Raw genomic sequence first — 19,915 nt, forward strand, 5'->3', positions numbered from 1 at the left:
CGCGGCGGAGCGGCCACTTGTTGCGGTTCTCCGCGTTCCTCTCCCGGCCCGGCTGCGCGGCGGAGCTCCGGGGGCTGCGCGGGGAGCGCCGGCGACGGCTCTGCCCCGCATCGCCGCACGTCCGAAGAGGCAACTCGCAGGCGGCCCTCGGGAGGAGTGCGGCGGGAGCGGGTTCTCTCCCGAGTTAACGTAAGGTAGAGCTCCTTGGAGGCTCTTCCTTAAATCCGGAACAGCTCTGTGGCCGGGGATGCCCCTTTGTTTGCCCGCCGGCCGTACGCATCTCCGGCTGTGGAAGCCGCGCCAGCTCCGTTCCGAGCTGCGGAGCCGGGACGGGCGCTGCGCGCAGTGCCCGCGGGTTACAAACGGGGAAGTCCGGGCGTAGCGCGTCCTGCGAGCGGCTGCCGCTCTCAGGTGCGTGCGGGAGCGGTCGGACAGAAACCGAATGACATATGGCACCGGGGTTTCGCTACGTGCCCGATTTCTGCCTCGCTGAGGGTTACTTTCCAGCCTGACGGGGAGTGGTGGAAAGCAGGGTGATTCCTCGAGGTCAGGTCAGTACCGCTTAGTGGCCGGGCTGGTTCAAACAGGAAACAAAAACCGAGGGGTTTTCCGGATGGGAGGATTGCTAGGGGTAGCTTGCGGTGTCAGTTTATACCGCGTTAGCTCCTCCGTATTGATTGTCCGCGAAGGCAGTCCGTAAGAGTCGAGGTTACTTCGCAACCCAATTGCAAAGTAAAGCGCGGCACTTGTATTTCAGAAGTGTAAGCTGAAAATCCGTTTGTCTGCATGTGTTTTATGAACGTCCTGGGAGCGCAGCTGTGTATGCGAACTCTGCTTTTCTTTAAGGGAAAAGGAGCCCAGCAGGCAGTCACCAGCTGAGGGCATGGAGGGGCAGAGCCAGGCTCCTCTTGGGAGCGCAGCAGTGGGACAAGAGGCAACAGACACACGTTGCAACACAGCAAGTGCTGATGAGATAGATATTAGGGAAAAAAATGCAACGTGAGGGAGCCCAGTGAGGTCGGCCTGTCCTGCCAGAATTCCAGTAGCTGAAGCCTTGGGCACCTCAGGTCAAGCTGTCTCTATTTTGTCAGAGGAGAGGAACATGTGAACAGGAATCACTTTCAGTCCATCTCTGTTGATCTGCTCAAAGTGGATAAAAACATGAATGGAGGTTCAAGTGAGAACAGGAGAAGGAGCACTTTGAATGTTGCTTCCCAAACACAACGGAGTATTGCCATTTTGGCTTGGGTTTTACTGCCTGCCTTTTTCTTAATTTAGTGTTGCTTATGAAGAAATTCCTACACTAAAGAGGAAATAGACAAATTTTCCACCAAGGTGTAAGTAGGTTTTCCATACAATTGATTAATGTTTTATTTGGATCAAGTACAGATACTTATTTCTCAAAGTTGGTGCCAATTTTTAAAATTTTATCTTCATCAAGGATGAACGCTGTTGTGCACAAATAGCTTGCAAGGAGCACAGTGTTAGACAGCTTCTCAGTTTGTGGTCTTGAGGGATCCAGGCTGTAAAAGTGGGATCTGCTGCTTGAAGAACTGTAGCTGTCTCTGCTGGAAAGCGTTCTGAGGCCTGCGGGTGGCCAGTTTGGAAGACACTGGGACTCGACCATTTTTGGGAGGAGCTCATCAGGTGCTGAAAAGCTCTTAGTGTATGTGCCCAAATGTGAGGAACTATTGGGGAAGGAGGTGGTGTTCTTTGGAAAAGGAGTTGTTTATGGTTAAGACATTTGAGCATTATTTTCTAAAGCTATTTTATACTTCCTGGGTATACCGCTACTTTTGGATTGACAAAGAGGATCATTTCGTTGACATTGTTTAAGATTTTATTTTTCTATTTAGTGTAGGTTTTGCAAGAACAGTGCTATACTCCTTGGTTTATCCAACTGGCAAGGTAATTCGTCAACCTTATATTTGTAACCAATTAGGCTTGTTGCCTTCTAGGGGACTAATAGAAGAGCTTGGAGGAATAGGGAGTAGACACCTGGTCATGCTAACCACCAAAATCTAAATATATGGCTTTTATACAAGAGCTTGACTAGTCAAGTCTCATGACATTAAAGAAGATTAAATGTTTTTTTCCTCCTCAAGCCACGGATCCAATGAACAAGCAACTCTTTCCTTCCAGTACTTCCAAGCCACAATTTATGGTGTGAAGATTTAAGTCCCCAAACAGAAAGAAACAGTTTGCAAACTGTGTTTGCAGTGCATGAATCTTTCAACTGCCTTTAAAGCTACAAGAACCAAGAGAGAGAATTGACCAAGGGGAAAATTTATTTACTTGTTTAATTATTTTGCAGCCTTCATAGTCTGGGGGGTCATCTTGTCTGACTTTCTTAAATTTGCATTGCAAGTTTCAGTGCACTGTTCACTGTTAGTTATGTTACTCTGCAGGGAATGCTTGTTTCTTGCCTCAGAACTTGAAAGACCATTACAGAATTACAGAATGGTGTGAGTTGGAAGGGACCCTTAAAGGTTGTATAGTCCACCCCCCCTGCAATGAAAGGTATACCTATAATTTGATTTTTGTGACCCTCCTCTGGACACACTCCAGCAGGTCTCCCTGTCACTGACCTTCATCTGGACATTGAGCCATTGACCGCCACTTTCTAGGTGTGATCTTGCAACCAGTTCCTTCCATCCATCAAGCCCATATCTTTCCAGTATGGAGGGAAGGGTGTTATGGGGAATTGTGTCAGAGGCCTCACTGCATTCCACATAGATGACGTTACTGGCGCTTCCGTTGTCCGTTGACACAAGGACATAAGTTGGCTATAGGACCTACCCTTGGTGAAGCCATGCTATTATCCCATATCACCTCCCTCTATTCCATGTGCCTTAGCATAGCTCCCAAGAGGATCTGCTCCATGATTTTCCTCAGCACAGAGATTTCCCCTTACAGGTTGTCTGTTGTTAGTAGCCTGCCTGCATTGTAACATCACAAAACTTCAATAGCGATCAGGATGGAAGTCACACTTGTGTTGAACCGGCGTGTGATTTAAGGAAAATGTAGGCAGAGCAAAAAACAGTGGGCTTGAACAGCTTTCATTTTGTTCTTATGGCTTTATCATAAGCTGAGAGGAGAAGGAATTAGTTTGTTTTCAAATGAATTAAGTAAAGATTTGCTAATTCTCTAAACTTTCCTTTGGTGGGGCAGAGTGTGTTTGGGAGGCAGATGACTGTATTTTTAGAATATTCTAACTACTAGTAACTCTTGTCCTCACTGTTTTTTTGTCCATACCTGTCTCCCCTTGTGCATGAATGTTGTACTGATTGGGGATGGTTGGAAAAATGTGAATGCAGCTTGCATGGGGAGGTAAATAGCTGTATTCAGTATTTCCGCTTTGCATTGCCATCTCTTCTCTTTTGTAAGAGTCTAGAAGAGTCATATGGGGAAAATTGGGGAGATCAGAAGATAGGAGGCTGTAGTGCTTTATTTATCATGTTCTGAACTCAAGCTCATAACAGTTCTAATAGGAAAAGGCCTCTGGAATGCTGCCGATTTCCGCTGTCCTTGCTGGCTGTGGTTCACAAGAACAGGGTCAAGTTTCATGCTTTAGTTGTGCCACTGGGAGAGATGTAGAGCTCTGGTTTTAAGCGTATAATCTGTGGGGGCTTGGGTGTTAGTCGGTTATTTCTGAAGAATCTTTGGAAGAGACTTCATAAAGGCAAGTCTGTTGCCAGTAGGCTTAAACTTACTGTGTCAGGGTGTGTACCAGTCCTGGACCCTCTATGGGCTCCAAAAAATAAGTAAGCTTAAAAACCGCTAGGCTTTTCACTAATAAACTGGAGTATTGGGACTTACACAATATCTATGAGGTCTTGCTTGTTGATTCTGCCAAGGTAACTCTGGCTTGCTATTCCAAACACAGCGCCAGCAGCTGGAGGAAAGAGGAGAATCTTCTGCAAGATGTGTAGGACAGAGCTTGTAAATCTTGGACAATCACGTGGCTTTTGGGGAAGGCACCAGGGACTCCTTTGCCCTGGAACTGCCGTGTTTTTGCACTGCTGTAGTCTTCCCAGCTTTGGCTTGTGATACAGACATGCTTCAAAATACAGAAATGAGTATTTCCAAGGGCTGGTAGCAGACCTCTCATGGCCAATAAAAAGAAAAAAGTCTTTTGATCTTTAGTATTTGCAGTGCAAACGTTGTTGTTGTTCATGTCAATTAAATCATTTCCCCTGTTGAACTCCCCGGGAGACTGCCAACAAGTCCACTGGTTGATGTCAGGGTTTGATTGCCTGTGGAAATGACCTGTGCTGTGCGCTTCCTATGTGAGACAAAGTGTCCAGTTGTGTTCTTTAAACAAGCTCTGAATTGCTCCCTGCTCTCACTCTTCAGTCCGTCAGACGTGCTCAAGTGTTTTGGTCAAGAGATGTGCATTGTAGGCTTAAAGTTGTCACAACAGGAATTATGTTTATGTTTTGGATACACCATAATTCTGCCAAATGGAAGCAGCAGAAGGAGATAATCTTTCTGAGTGTTTGAAGACATTGAAGCAGAAATCTTATTCTAAACTAAGCCCAAATTAAAAAAAAAATAATAATAATCGTTGAAGTGGTATGAACTGGCTTTATTTCAGTAGGGTTTTGTTATTTACTTATTTATTAAGTGTCTTTCTTTTTCCTGTTCACATGTAAAGTGAAGAGCAAGGGAAACAATAGAACTGGCTGACAATATGTGTTTAATACGAGTTTTGTTTTTAACCTATAGGAGGGGAAAGAAAAAAGTGTTGCTTTTTTTTCCCCTTTTCTAGTAATATTTCATTTATTTCTCAATGATGGAAACTTCAGAATTTAGCTCAGAATGATGGAAATACTCAGAATAGGCAAGCTTTCTTAGAGTTAAAGCACCTAGCATGCTGCACTGTCGGTAGACTGATTCTGATTTATTTATTTTTTTTAATAGCCAAAAAGAGTTCTCTCATCCAGTTTTTACTCATGTAGTATGTGTATGGTTTTCCACAAACTTGTCAATTTTGAAGGCCCATCAGACATCTGAATAGGAGAAACGCTCAAGGAACGACAGCCTCCTGTATGGATGGAGCTTATTTTACAGTGTTACACAATACCTGTTTCCTAAGTGGATATGCTTTTAACAAGGCCCTGGTTATATTCTTATAGGCAACTTTATTTTCCTCATCGTTTCAAGAACATGTAGTGTAGTGTTCTCAAAAAAGCTCTTCAGTACTTGTAAGTGCTTCGATTTTTGTCTGCTTTTCAGTAGATTTTTTAAGAACACGTTGCACTTAGAAATTATTACATTCTAAAATTCCATAACATTACAAGTAACTGAAAGTTCAGTTTAGAAATTGCTTCTTAAAGCCCTGAAAAGAGAGATTCTGAACAAAAGTGACAAGTCTGTAGCTGTATATATATCTTTCCTTATAGCGTTTTCTGTCCTCTTTGGACTTACTAATTTTGCTCTTGTGGGTGTGGTATGTATTTTTGTTTTGAAGTAGAGTAGTTTGTATTTCAAGATAGGCTGCTAAGTGTTCATCTTATAAATGAGCTTTTTTGCAAAACAAAAGATTTACTTCATCTCTGAGACTTTGTTAAAAGGCTGCATAACTTGCTCATCATTCAGTGCTTGTTCAGTTGTAAGATTAAGAATGTTCTACTTAATGATGTCAACTAGTCTAAAGAGAAGCAGATGCCCCTTGTTTTATGACTGACTTGAGCCTTTTCCTTTTGAAAGGATGTAGAGGTCACTGGACTACATAATCACAGAATGTTATTCTGCCTGGCCATTAAAAACTCTGTACAATGAAGTCGTAGCAAAAAATGTTTAAGCTTGTGTGAATATGTGATGGTGATATTCTAAATATCTCTGGAAGGCTGGACAGTATTTATTCAGAGATTTATTTCTGCTTTCCAAGTTAAATTTGAGTCTGGAAATCAGGTGTTGTTTATGCAGCTGTGTGTATACTTGTTTCATGTTTTTACCTTTGTCTGTGACCTTGAAACCATTAATTCACTTTCTGATGATAGGGAATATTATTGCAGTTTTTTTTCAAAATGTATCTAGTTTTGTTTTACTTTGAGATTATATGATAGAGAGATATACACACCTTACAGAGGATGCATCTGCTGAGTAAATGGGATGCTACACTTGGACGTGGGGGGATGGATGAGACTTCAGTTCCTGGTTATGACTTCACTTCATGTGACTTTGAACAAGTTGGATGTTAATTCCATCTTTGTTTAATCCCTTTTGCCAAAGGACATACAAAAATACATGTTTAGTAGAATTCTCAGATACTACAGCAGCGCGGTAGCCATAGAAATACCTAGTAGGATTTATCACAAGTATCTTTATTGTTTGGCATTGAGGCATTTGGGCTGTTTTCAAAAGCGTTAAGATAGTGTTGGATGGCAGCTGTGTGTAGGCGAAGGCAGTTAGAGGTCCAGCTGCTTTATTCTTCTAAGGGTATCGTTGCTGTTCATTAGTACAGTCTATGCCGTTTTGCTTCAGGAGTTATTGCTGTAATTGTTACCCACAGTTGCATCAGAGGGCATCAGCTTATAACAGTTCTGTATATATGCCCTCATATCAAAGACTTCATGTTCAGAGGAATGTAACTGAGTCTTTTACTTTTTGGTGATGCTTAGAATTTGTTTTCAAAAAATAAAAGAAAAAAGCATAGTTTCTTCAAGCTGTGTTCACCTCAGGTGAATGTCAAGTCTTTTTTTTTGCTGTCAGGGAATATACAGACCAAAAGAACTGTGGCTGTCATGGGAAGGAAAAAAAGTGATTGATGGAGTGGTTCTTGTATTTTTGTATGAAATTAGGGAGGTAGAGAGTTGCTTCTGCTTTGGATTTGACAAAGAATGATAAGCATTAGAGGATGTTAGAAAGAAGAGACTCTCTAGCAAAAGTAATTCATACAAAAGCTTCAACACATAGCTATGGGGAAAGTAAAGCCTGATTAAAAAGAAAAAAAATCACTTAAATGCTTTGAGATTAACATCTGTCCTAGCTCTACTGCACTGATTCCTGAGACAAGCTATTCTGAAATCAGTAGTGTATGACAGGATCGGTAGTGACAGTAAATGGAACATATGATGAAAGTATAATGGAGAGGCATGATTTTTTGGTGGTTAACAGTCTAAAATGGTTGACCAGGTCAAATTAGATCATAGGACAGTTCTGGCACAAAAGCCTGAAGGAAATAAAATACAGTAGGGTAAAAAGATTAAAAAGAATACCACTTTTTTATTTTCCATCTCTCTCTTTTTCATCTTTTAGTCCTCGTATCCTTTTGTCTTTGTCTATCCTCTGTTTCCAGCTGGTAATTGATTCATGCTCCTACCTCTTCTTTTGATCCTGTCATTCAAAATATATATATTAATCACAAAATAAAAATATTTCTAATATTTTTGTGGGTAGAAAGAGTTTGGAGTTTCTGAAATCACTTGAGCTTTTTCTTGTGTGATATTAACCCCAGTTTTTTGAGACATGTAAGAGACACAGAGCCCTTCTCTCTGTATTAACATTGTGGGGAAGTAACCCATTCAAGAAGAGTGCTGATGGTTATTTTGGTGTAGGACCTATTCCTCTATATTAAGATGAGGTTTGCAGGTAATTTTTAAGAATTTACTTATATATATCCCATGGACTAGAAAAAGAAGTGTGTCTATACTTTTTTGGGAAGTTGTGACTGTGCACCTGCTGTTTACCCCCTGCAAGTACAGCTCTAAATCACAGCTATGAAAGGAAATCCTGTGTGTTCCTGCTGCTATGAAGCACAGCCAGCAGAGCAAATGGCTGCTCTCTGTGTTCATCCAAGTTTGGATGAACACACTTAAGAAAATAAACCTTGTTGTTATTTAGGACAGATAATTTTTAACGTATATAGTCACAGCCATTCCAAATTTGATTGTATTTCATGAAGGATTAGGTGGGCAGGAGATCCCCATGCCTGCCTCTCTGTGTTGTTTTACTGTTGAGGTAGTGGAGTTAGGAGTCAAGGCTTACAAGAATCCAGAGTTTGATCGCTTGTACCATGAGGTCAAGAAAGGGATGAGAATTGCTTTGAAATTAATGGGAATTAGATACTTCCTTGGATCTTGCTCTAGGACTCATATCCCACACATTATCTGCTGATTCAGGTATCCACTCTCAGCTAGTCTCCCTTGCTAATCAGTAAACATAAAACCGTGACAACAATTCGTTATGGTTGGTGATAGATGCATAAAGCAAGTAGGATCAGTTCTTCTTAGAGAACTAATTTGTAGCTTGTTGCCATTAAGGTGACAGGAAGTACCAGGGTTGAGCACCCACTGCTGGTCATTACCTGTGGGCAATGGAGTTTCTTGCCTCTAAGTTTCTTGTCTCATCTGTCTGGTGCAGCAATGGCTTAAAAGCATAAACAAAAATTTTTATTTCTTTAGTTTTTGTTTTTTTTTTTGTTTTTGTTTTTGTTTTTGTTTTGTTTTGGTTGGTTGGTTGTATTTGTTTCTTTATTTTTTTAACTTTCTAACAAAAGCACTGGAAAATGATGACACACAACTTTTCACTAAGGAGAGTTTTCCTATTATTATTGGTGACCAGGCAAGTAGATTTTCAAATATAGCTTATGTTTATATAACAGGGCATTTGTTTTCCTTTGTTTTATAATCTGGGTTAGAGGATGTTTGGAGAATGGAGGGGTCAATAGGAAATGGAGAGCAATTATTTGCCTGAAATTTATTTTACTGTCTTGCTTTTCAGAGCTGCAGTGGGGGAAGCACAGGCCCCATTGTGCGGAAAATATATGTTCGATTTTGTTTGTGAGTGTGGAAGTACAATGGTTAGATACGTATTAGGATTTCTAATACTAATGCTCTCAAAACAGACATTTGGGTGCTTGCCAAAACTTTCTTCCTGTCACACTTAATGATTTGGGGTAGAAGAAATCATGAGGTGAGGGTGAAGATCACGGAGCCCTTGGTGGTTTGAGTAAAGAAGTAGAGCGTGTATGCCAGATCTGAGAAGTAAGGTTCAGTGCTCTTGCTTTTGTGTGTGTTCATTTTAAAAACTAGTGCTGGGAAAATGAGTGGTTGGTTCAACTTTTACTTATTATAACGTAGTTTGGTAGAAAGTCACCAGACTGCTAACACATAGCAGCTCTTTGAGTTGGGATTCAGTGGTTCTTTGTTCATCTGTTCACGTACAACACCAGACCACATTTAGTGACTCCTGACTTCCAGAGCTTCTTTTTTTTTCTTAGGAGCTTCCTTTCCTCTCTTGTCTGACCTACATCTTGCAAAGGGCTATCTGAATCTGTCTGGAAAATCATATGTAAGGATTTTAGGGGAAATGTCCCACAAGTTGTCTATGCTTTTGTCTTCGTAAAAGCAAGGGAATATGCTTACAGTGTGTTTTGAAATACACAGAAAGGTCTTAGAGCTAGGATGTTTGTAGACCTCTTCTGAGCAAGTTTGGCGAGTTTACAGGTAGAAATTGCATTCAGGTTGGACAGTACCATGCCCAGAAGACATTGAGTGGAAGAGAAATGGCAGAGGGAAGAAGATACAAAGATAGCCTTATCAGAAAAGGTTACATGAAATTTAACTGAAAATAGCTTGTTCATAAGGCCGGGATTTCTCATTTCAGAGGTTCCCTTGGAGTCAGCTGGGAGAGGGTGAGGTAACTCCAAAGAATAAATAGGGCTACCTGACATCTAAGTACCTGACTTGTGCACAGAGAAATAAGTGAAGTTTGGTGGGGAGAATCTGAGTCATCATCGTATTTATACTTAAAAGCATTGGTTGATGACTGGTGGAAGGTTTCCAAAAAGATGATGAGGAAAGAGAAGAGACTGGAAGTTATAAGATTTTTAGATTGATAGATCACTTGATGTCAGTGGGTCATGGAAACCTCACTTACTTACGGTGCCTCTAAATAAGGACTACATAAAGCACTGGAAAAATAGCTCTGCAGGGGATATCTGTCACTGCTGGATGAGTGGATTTGATGACATATGTTTATTTCTCTGTAAGTCTTACAATTCCATGAAAAAGGTGTTCAGAAATAATTGTGATATAATCTAAAATGTTGTAACAGATATTTTAAGGCAAAGGCTGTGAAATTGCTGACTTCACAGATCTTTAAGTACGTGCGGCTGATTGTATTTCCTAACAGAATTCCCCATACAAATGTACAGATTCTTTTGTGTTGACAGTTGGAAGGTATCACAGTAAGTAAATTATGAATAAAAACAAATTAGCAGTGCCTAAACTTTACCACTTGTAGTTCCTTGTGCTTTTGTTTGTTTGGATTTTATGTCCACTTGTGTCATTTTGGTAATCACTGCATCTGTGCAACAGGCTGATAGAGGTAGCAGTGTATATAAGTAATGAATAGTAGCAATAATAGAGACCCCACAGCCACTCTGGGCAGCCAGTTCTCTGTCACTTGCACAGACAGCAGAAGTGCTGTCTGAAGTTCAGAGGAAACCTCCTGTGTTCCAGTTCCCATTGCCTCTTGTCCTGGCACTGAATACCACCAAAAAGAGGCTGCAAGTCCATCTTCATTGCATCTTCTCTTCAGGTTGAGACCAGGAGATCACATCTGCATTGATGAGTCTCCCCCAAGCCTTCTCTTTCAGGCTCAGCTCTCTCAGCCTTTCCGCATAGGAGAGATGCTGCAATCCCTTCATCATCTCCATGGCTCTTCACTAGGCTTTCTCCATTATGTCCATGTCTCCCTTGTACTGGGAGAAATATAGTGCTCCTTCTAGACAAGGGAGCATGACTTTGGGAATGTAAGAGGGATGTCCTTTGAAAAGTACAGGCTTCCTAGGAAGTTTTTTTCAGCACATGTGGGGGAGAAATCAATCCAAGTAGATACCAGGTAGATACCAGGTGCTTGCGTATTCTGTTGCTTATTTATTTCTTGAATCACTTTTTATCTGATTGAAGTTATTGTTAAACTGAACAATATTACTGCTTTTTTTGTGTGTGTGAAGGATCCATTTTCAGAAGTGTGATTAAATGAAAGTTGAAGTAGTAACTGCTTCTTTCTCAAACTGCAAGCTTTGCACATTGCTGCACTAATAATAAGCAAAACCAATCAATTTCATCCATTCAGGAAAATTTTTCTGGCGAGTCAGTCAAATTTAGCATAAGTTGTATCATCTCCTGATAAACAGCCTTATTCTATTAATCCTATTGTATTTCCCTCCTCTCATTTGAATTTTATACTTCTTGTCTCATCAGTAAGGCAAGCTTTGGAAAAGCTCTGGGATTCTTTGTAGCTCAGCAGTCTCTGCTTTCTGCACTGTGCTATGTGGAAACGGCTGACAGCCTCAGTTTTTCCCTGGAATGTTTTGGTTATGAATGTTAGAAGCTGAAAGATTTTTGTATTGCATATAGTGTCTTTCACCTTCTGACTTCAGCTCCAATAATGCTGAGATTGACAGTAATTGGATCTTATTACTGTGGTGAGGTGTTCAGTGGCTTACTGGCTCAAGAGTAAGGCATGTCAGGCTAGAGTGTGAGCATACAACATCGGTGAAGGGTTCAATGAATTTTATGTGGTGGGGATCCCTATCGGTTGGTGGACTTTCCTGCCTATTCCAGCATCCTGTGCTGCTTGGCTTGATGCTGGCATTTGCACTGTCCATGCATGGTGCAAGAAGGAAGTAACCCTTACTAAAATCTTGATTAATCTTACTAAGCTTGTGTGTCGGGGCTGTGTTAGCTCAACTGTACCCAAGGTAAGAGCTGTCCCAGCAAAGTGGATTTGTTCATTCTATCACTACTCTGTAATTAAAACTGTTTGCATAGAGCTATTGTATCAATGACACATTTATTTCATGAAAAAAACAAACAAAAGCCCTCAGAATTTATTGCTTCATGTCATAGATCAAGAAATCTTACAGCTTTGACAAGGAAGCTGCCACGTGTTCTCTTCTCTCTTTTTCTCTGTGACTACTGATGAGAGTACAGCTTTTTGGGGTTGTTTTTGCCTTCACATAGCAATTTCCATCCAGTGCTTCAAAGAGGAAATTAAATATGAACACTTAAAAAATATATATTTGAGGCATGCAGTGGGGGCATGTAACTTGCTTGGTGTCATTTGGTTGGTAAACAGCAGTGTTGGGAATAGATCCATGATTTCCTGGATTCCTGGAAGGCCAGAGATTTGCCTGAAAGCACTGATGTAAAGCAATACAGAAACCCTTCTGCTTGCCTTTATTGCAGCACTTAACCTGTCTCTCTTGTTTGTGGTGATTTGTGTTGATGCGATCTATGAAGTGTGTATCAGGACGTATATACTTCTCACATCTATATTCTTAAAAGGCAGTGGAGTTAGTTTTCTGATGGGACTTTTTAAAGGAAAAGAAAGGCTCGAGAGAGTTGGAAGCCAAGTCTGCTGAACTGGAGTAGCTTTTACCTAGCAGAGCCCCCAACTTGTGTACTTATGGTAACATGCATTTTCCTGTCTGCGAGCAGCAACTTTTTAGAGTCTTTGCTTAACCTGTTCCCATTGGCAGGAGAAGCCTGATACTGCAGAGCTGTACAACAGGTTCAAGACCCTCAAAATAAAGGGAAAGTGTGTGGGAGAGAGTGATAACTGGGTGAGAAAAAGATGGGGTGAGAGAAGAACAGGTTGCTGAATGATTCTTTCCTTATTTAAGCTAGAACGGCGTACCTTTTAATGTATTCTGCTTAAAATGATTGAATAAGAGACAGAAATAGTACTGGGGGAGCAGATAAGTGATAAATGGCATGTTACAGAGCCTGTTCCCACTGAAGAGCTAGTTGGCCTATTTCTTGTTGCCTTTTGAAGCTATCTTCAACACTTCTGTGTAATTTACTCAGCAAAACTGCTGCTGTTGTTGGGAAAATGTACTTGTGGCATAGGTAGATGTTAAAACAGCTGTTTTTTGGAGCCAACAGTTAAAAAGCTGTATATTCATCTTCAGTAATGTTTCCTTATCTATGCTGAAGACAGAAATGTTTTTAATTCTAAGGAGCTCATAATGTGGGAGAGTCAATGAGAGTTTCATGAAAGCTTTACCTATTAATGCTTATGGCTCCAGTTGGCTAAAATTTTGCATCCACAAATTGCCTTAATTCACAGGTAATGTGAATTAATTGTTGCGTTGTATGTGGAAAAAAGACCAGAGTGTTTGTTTTCTCATTCTAAGAGTCATTACCATGCCACATGCAAAAAAAAAATATAATAATAATAATAAAAAAAAATTAATGAAACTTTAAGGCAGATGGACTGGATGGTTTATGTGGTAGCTTTTAGCTTTTGGATGATCATCTTTTGACTCGCACAGTATGAAAAATTTCTGTTTACATGCACCGGTACGCTGTATCCTAATTCAAGATTGAAATGTCATTTTTGTGATCTTGAACTCTTCCTTTATGTGTAAGGTTAACAACAAAAAAATAAGAAGCTCAGATTGATTCAACATGTAGTTACGTTTGAGTTAAAATTGCCAGGTTTAGCTCTACAATTCTCACATGGCTCTGGTTCAAAGTATTTCCTTTACTCATACTCTATAAATAACATCACAAGTATGGTTTATACTCTTCTCTTTCTTCAGACATCCATGCTTCACTTCTGCTGTAGACTATTTGTACTCCTGATCCCTGACTGCACAGGATCCTGCTCACTGGCCAAGCATTAATAATCTCTTTTATTTGCTTTATTAGCATACTGGGGCAGGGAATGTTTGCTGGATGGCAGAACCAAAGATTTTGAGTCCACATGACTAGATAGGTTTATTAGTGTGTATCTGTATGTGTTCTGTCTTATCACAAGATGCTTACAATACTGTGCAGGTCCTATTGTCTGGAAAATGGTCCTGCTCAACTGGAAAGAGGTTTGAAGGGGGAACAAGGAAGAGCAAAAGAATAAGCATTTTTTTTCTCTTTTCTTCCTTTGCTGTGTTTTTAAATACTTTTAACAAAGTGATGTTAGCACTAATGTATGGCTTAATGTGTTCTGACTCTTGCAGCTGTACTTCTTTGTGAACCACAAAGAGCAGTTTATATAAAGTATAAATTTGTGAAATGGTCTTTTGTGTGCTTTTGAATGCATTGCAATTTCTTTGACCAAAAAAAAAAAAAAAATTGCTTTTTCAGCTTAGAAGTCTGGGAAAGAAAAGGAGCTTAGACTCAGGAAAGTGTATGTTAAGCAACTAAAAAGCCAGAGCTTGCATTAACAGCTCTTATGTGAGTTATACCAATTTCAGTCTGTCTGTGGCACAAATGTTAAGTTATTGCTGAGAATTACAGTTCAGTAGGGCTGAATGTTTATTTTCTTTAACTAGAAGTAACGTGGGCTGTGTGACCAAACTAAGTTTATTATACTGGCAAATATTGAAATTTCTTAGAATTTACATTTAATTATTGAATTTATTTTATTTATGCAACTCTATCTTTAGTTTGTTTTACTTGGAGTTCAGTCTGCAGTGCCATATTTTCTTTTTCAGGAGGAAGCTCTGCTACATTTTTCTTCAATATTAACTTTTTTCCTGCGTGTTTTTGAATATAGAGATAGTGGAAGGCTTAGGTGCTGTGTTGCAGAACTTTTTCCATAATAAAAATAAAATATAATCACCTTATGGAAAAAACAAGATGTGTGTGAGAATTTATTTGAAAAGATAATACTCTTTGTTATGCCCAGCTTAATCAGTGTGAAAAGGATGCATGTGCAATGCATTGTTTAAACATGTGCTTTCCTCCTTACCTTGCTACATGGTGGTCAGTATTTGTGCCCTCCTTCTAATTTATAAAATGAATTTGGAATGCATATATGGAATAAAAATATTTTCAGGTGAAAAATGGTTGGTCATCTATCTTCTACATCTCACTGGTAATAGATAGCTGACATTAAACAAAGATTGAAGAAGTTAAGTTTTGTGCGTAAGAAGGGTTAAATAATGTAGTAGGCGGAATACTATCAAAAGTATTGGGATCAGCTTCATGCAGATTCTCAACACAAAATGGCCAGATTGTCTTGAATGTCTTTACTAACGCACCTATGAAGAAATTGGTCTGAAGTCTGTTGGAAGTAACTTGGATTATTTTTTTTCTAAATTATCTTTGATTTTTTCGGGTGCTTTCTTGGAATTAAGGAGCTTCAACAGCAGTAAGCATGTCTGGCTCCTTTAAAATGTTTCACTATACTTCTTAAAAGATATTTTTGAAAGTTCATATTTTCATCCAAATTTCATTTTCATAAGTAGATATTTTTGTAAGATACACTGCTCAAGAATGCAGGAATGGGGTTAGTGAAGCTAAAGCCCACCTGAGTTTGAATCTAGCAAAATACATGAAGGGTAGGGAACAAGAAGGGCTTCTATAGGCACAGCAGCAGCAAAAGGAAGAAAAGGGAAAATGAGTCCTGCACCTGGGTTGGGGCAACCCCAACCACAGATACAGGATGGGCAGTGAATGGCTTGAGAGCAGCTCTGAGAAGAAGGATTTGGGGATGTTGGTTGATGAGCCAGCAATGTGTGCTTGCAGCCCAGAAGGCCAACTGTATCCTGGGTCGCACCAAGAAGAGCGTGATCAGCAAGTTGAGGGAAGATCATTCTGCCCCCTGCTCTGCTGTCATCAGACCCAGCCTGGAGTACTGTGTCCAGTTCTGGGGCCCCCCAACACAAGGGGAACATCAAGCTGTTGAAGCAGGTTCAGAGGAGAGCCACGAAGATGATCAGAGGGCTGGAGTGCCTTCCATACGGAGGCTGGCTGTTAGAGCTGGGGCCTGGAGAGGAGAAGGCTCCAGGGACCTTATAGTGACCAACAGGAAAGCTGGGGAGGGACTTCTTATAAGGGCAGGTAGTTTTTCTGCTCACATTGTATCATACTCAAAGAAAGATATAACTAGTGATTAATGGAAAATAGTAATAATTTTGCTCTTACATTTTAATATACAGTTAAATGTCCGTTGGCCTTGCGCCTGAGGTAAAATAAAGTGATTTAGACCTACTGTTAGTAGAACATTTTAGAAATATAGTTTAATTAGCGTTTGTATGTATTTTGCAAAGCTCTTCCATAGCAGCAAAAAAGTCCTAGAGAGCATGTCTGAGTGTGAAGGGAGAACAGTAAATAGGGAATTTAAGAAAAGATGTAAATATGATTATAATGGGAAGGGAATGCTCTTGTGTGATTCCAGTTATCTTTCACCTCTTTCAGCACAGTGCTTTTCTCCCATTTACATCTCACTTTGTTTGCTTTTTCCTCTTGGGTCAGTAGGAGAGCAATTTCTAAGAACAGGGAAGTAGAACAGTAAATCCATTGTGCCTCTAGGATGTATTAACTTCAGAAGATGTGATGCTTCAGTCTCTTAGCTGTGGTTAGGCAGAATCAAGCCTGCTTGTTTTTGTTACTCTGACACCAGTGTGATTCAGTCACAAAAGAAATTATACCGTGCCTTTGCAAGCGAAAAATATTGAAGCAGGCTTGTTTCAATGAGAGCGATACCTCTTGCAGATTGGATCAAATTCAGGTGGGTGAGCCAAGGATGGGGGTCAAAGTTTAAGGAGACAAAAACAAAGAATTTTTTCAATTATAGTTTAATTTAAAAGAAATTACAGCAAGCTTCGTTTAAAATTACATGTGGATTGAGAGAGGAATTGCTATTGTGTTAATTTATTTTCTGAGATTAGCAGTAATATTCTGAGATTTCCTTCAGCACATACATGACGTTCATATTTGGCACTAGCAAGCATTCTTGTCTGAAGGAATTTTTCTTGTTGGTTGTTTTTTTTTGATTTTTTGATATTTTTTCTTTTTTCCCCTTTTTCAGTACTTTGTTTCCTGGAGTTAAGGAAGATCAGTTTGAGTACTTTTGCATCCCTTTTCCTTTAGCCCTCCTGTAGTCATGTGTGTTAGCTAGATCTAGTTCAATGGTTGAAAGATCTCGAGCAAGTTTTAAAGGAAATCTCTTAAAGCATCACGATTAAAAGAACCACTGTTGTTTTATCAAGTTAGGTCATGGTATCTTTGCAGAAACTCAGTGCACACACAGACACTGCATGCTGAGAAAGAATTTATTTGAATAATTCAAATGATAGGATTGAGACCTATAATTAGTTCCATTTCAGTGATTTTTTTTTTTCTTTTCCTCTCTTCCTTTTGTCAAATGGTTTACTACACTGTAGTCTTTCCTGTGAAGTTTTCCTTTTAAACAGATATTAAGTACTTTACTCTTTTAAGAGGCTTTGTTTTCTCTGTATGTCTCCCCACTAGATTGCCCACTGGGCAGCAATTCTCAGATAATAGGCATATGCTGTTTTCACTTAAAATTGTCAAATGCTTTATTTCTCTGGGAGTGGTTATGTGCACTGTGAGTTGCAGGCCATGTGAAAGATCTCTCTGGTTTCTATTAGTGTGGTGGGTTGGCTTGCTTAAGAAATAAATGAAAAGCATTTCAGCTGTTTCATTGCCCTTTCAGCTCATTCTTTGATGTAAACTTGACTGAGTGAAATTGTTAATGTATGCTAGCATAGAGACTGCAAGCAAGAGGTGGGTGAGCGTCCTTAAGAGGGAAGAAAGACTGCAGTACTTTCCAGTGGTCATTCAAAGCTAATGAGTGTCAGCTTTGAGAAAGAAAAAAAGCAGCAGGAATAGCAGGAGTGGGAATACAGATAAGTGTTGATACTGTAGTGAATCTGCATTTGATACTATAAAGTGAATCCTGCTTTATCATGCTTGTCTCAAATGCCGCTTTCACAATGTTGCACTTTGTTGCTCTGTAGAACTATATGCACTGTTGGAAGGAATAGGAAATTTTCCTTAAATAACCTTTGGATAAGAGCTGTTTCTCATCCCTTTGTGAGATGGCAATTCTATGATGTGCTGGCAGTCAGCATTCTTCATCGACTGTATTTGCATTTCAAGTCTACCTCATCTTCCAGAGGCAGAAGTATAAGCAATAGCAAAAACAAACAAACAAAGATAACAGTCTGTAACATAGTGATGTGTTTGTATAATATCATGTAATATACATGATACAGTAAAATGATATTATAAGTAAATGATTGATATAAGAAACATATATTTGGGCACAAAGGAGAAGAAAGTGAATTTTTATGGTGGAGGAACAGTACTTTGACCAAAGAGTGTTAAACATTCATACCTCGTAGGGTAAGGCAGAGCAACTTAGATTGATGAACTGCCTACACTAAGAAATGCCTGTGATGTATGTGTTCAATTAAATCAGTCATTTTTAGTTCTCACATGCACAGCTCCAAGAAAAAGTTACCTAATATAATTTCAATTGACATACTTAGTAAAATAACTTACTTTTTGAAAAATCATCGGCTTCCATTACTAATCATTCTTAGCACTCAAACATGAGCAAGTTCATTGGTCGGGAGCAGAAAACTGCTCCTGTTTTCATCATGGAATGGCCATCAAGCCTTGTGCTATGAGATTGGGTGTACGGGGGTGTGCCCCGTTTCTGTTAGTTGCAGATAATTGTACACACTGTATCTTTGATAAAAAAGAAAAAAAAACGCGTTAATACTTTACACTGTCACTTATTGTTTGGGAAAATGACTGTGTGATTTCTTGTTCTTACAAGTAGCACACTTAGAAGTTTTCTTTGAGTTACTTCCTTGCAAACTGAAGAGAGAATAAATGAAGTTGGAAATGTAAATTATCAGAGCAAGGTTGTAGAAAGAGTATCTATCAGAAACCAAAGCTAAAAACCCAACACCAATAGTGTAAAAGGAAGGCTTGAGATCAGAAAGAGGAAGTAGTATAGGAGTTGTTCATTATTATTAAATACATAATGTAAATGTCAATAAATATCAACTTTGATCCGGATAGAGAAGAATTTACAAAGAGGAAACCTTTTATTGCTGCAGGGTGAAAGAAGAAAATTACTCAGATTTTTACATTTGTTTCTTTCCATGTGCCATTCTGTACACCTCAGGAACAAGTGTCTAGAAGCATGCAGGCAATTGCTGCTATTTGGAAGGGTTGCAGTGTTTTAAGCTTCAATGAGGAACATTTGAAACTGCAGGAATTTCTGAATATCTCTTTTGCTAATCTGTTAAAGAAAGAACTTAAATGTCCATTTGAATCTTACTTTCAGAAAATGTATATCGCTGTGTCCTATACAATTTTAAAAATATTGTGATTGTCATCACATGGCTGACACAACTTTTAGTCAAGAAAACCCCATGATTTAAAGAGAAGAAATGACCTCTGCTTTACTATTGGACTTGCATCAAAATCATTCTCTTTCTTGCAGAAAAATGCAGTCGGTGGTAGCTGCCAGCTACTGCACAAACAGAGCCGAGAGAGGGAACAGCTGCGCTCTGAAAAACAGCATAGCTCCCACACAGCAGTGCTCGCCTCACTTGCTCTGTTTTGTTGGATTTTTATGTTTCTTCCAGTCTAGAATTATACATTCTGGGGGGTCATTTTGCATATGTAAGTAAGTTTTTTTTTTAATGTGAGATTTAGAGTAAAGGATTTTTACTTACTTATTTATTTATTTTTACACTAAGTGAGTCTAACAGTATGCTGGCTTTAAGACTAACTGCATCCTGCTTTTCTCTCTTCTTTTTGGTTCTTACACTCCTTCCATGTTTCTATGGTACATGGTCAATGTCTCTGTCCCTGAGATGAGGATTGCAGGTACAGTACTCTGCAGTCAGCATCCTTGAGGTTATTATGTTAATGTGCGTTGACCAAAAAAGACCATGTGCTTTGCTCACTCAGATGAATAAGAATACTAGATAGAGTGGTCTGGGTTGAAAAGGACCACAATGATCATCTAGTTTCAGCCCTCCTGCTATGTGCAGGGTCACCAACCATCAGACCAGGCTGCCCAGAGCCACATCCAGCCTGGCCTTGAATGCCTCCAGAGATGGAGCATCCATAACCTCCTTGGGCAAACTTTCCAGTGCTCCACCGCCCTCTGTGGTGTGAAAAAC

General features: G+C 39.7%; 1 protein-coding gene across 1 annotated transcript in view; it reads left to right on the forward strand.

The window, feature by feature from the left end:
- UST (uronyl 2-sulfotransferase) overlaps nucleotides 1-19,915 on the forward strand; it is a gene marked incomplete at its 5' end in the record, with an annotated part of 157,817 nt that overhangs the window by 215 nt on the left and 137,687 nt on the right. The window lies entirely within an intron of this gene.

The sequence above is a fragment of the Meleagris gallopavo genome, chromosome 2, assembly GCF_000146605.3.
Source record: "Meleagris gallopavo isolate NT-WF06-2002-E0010 breed Aviagen turkey brand Nicholas breeding stock chromosome 2, Turkey_5.1, whole genome shotgun sequence".
Classification (NCBI taxonomy): Eukaryota; Metazoa; Chordata; class Aves; order Galliformes; family Phasianidae; genus Meleagris; species Meleagris gallopavo.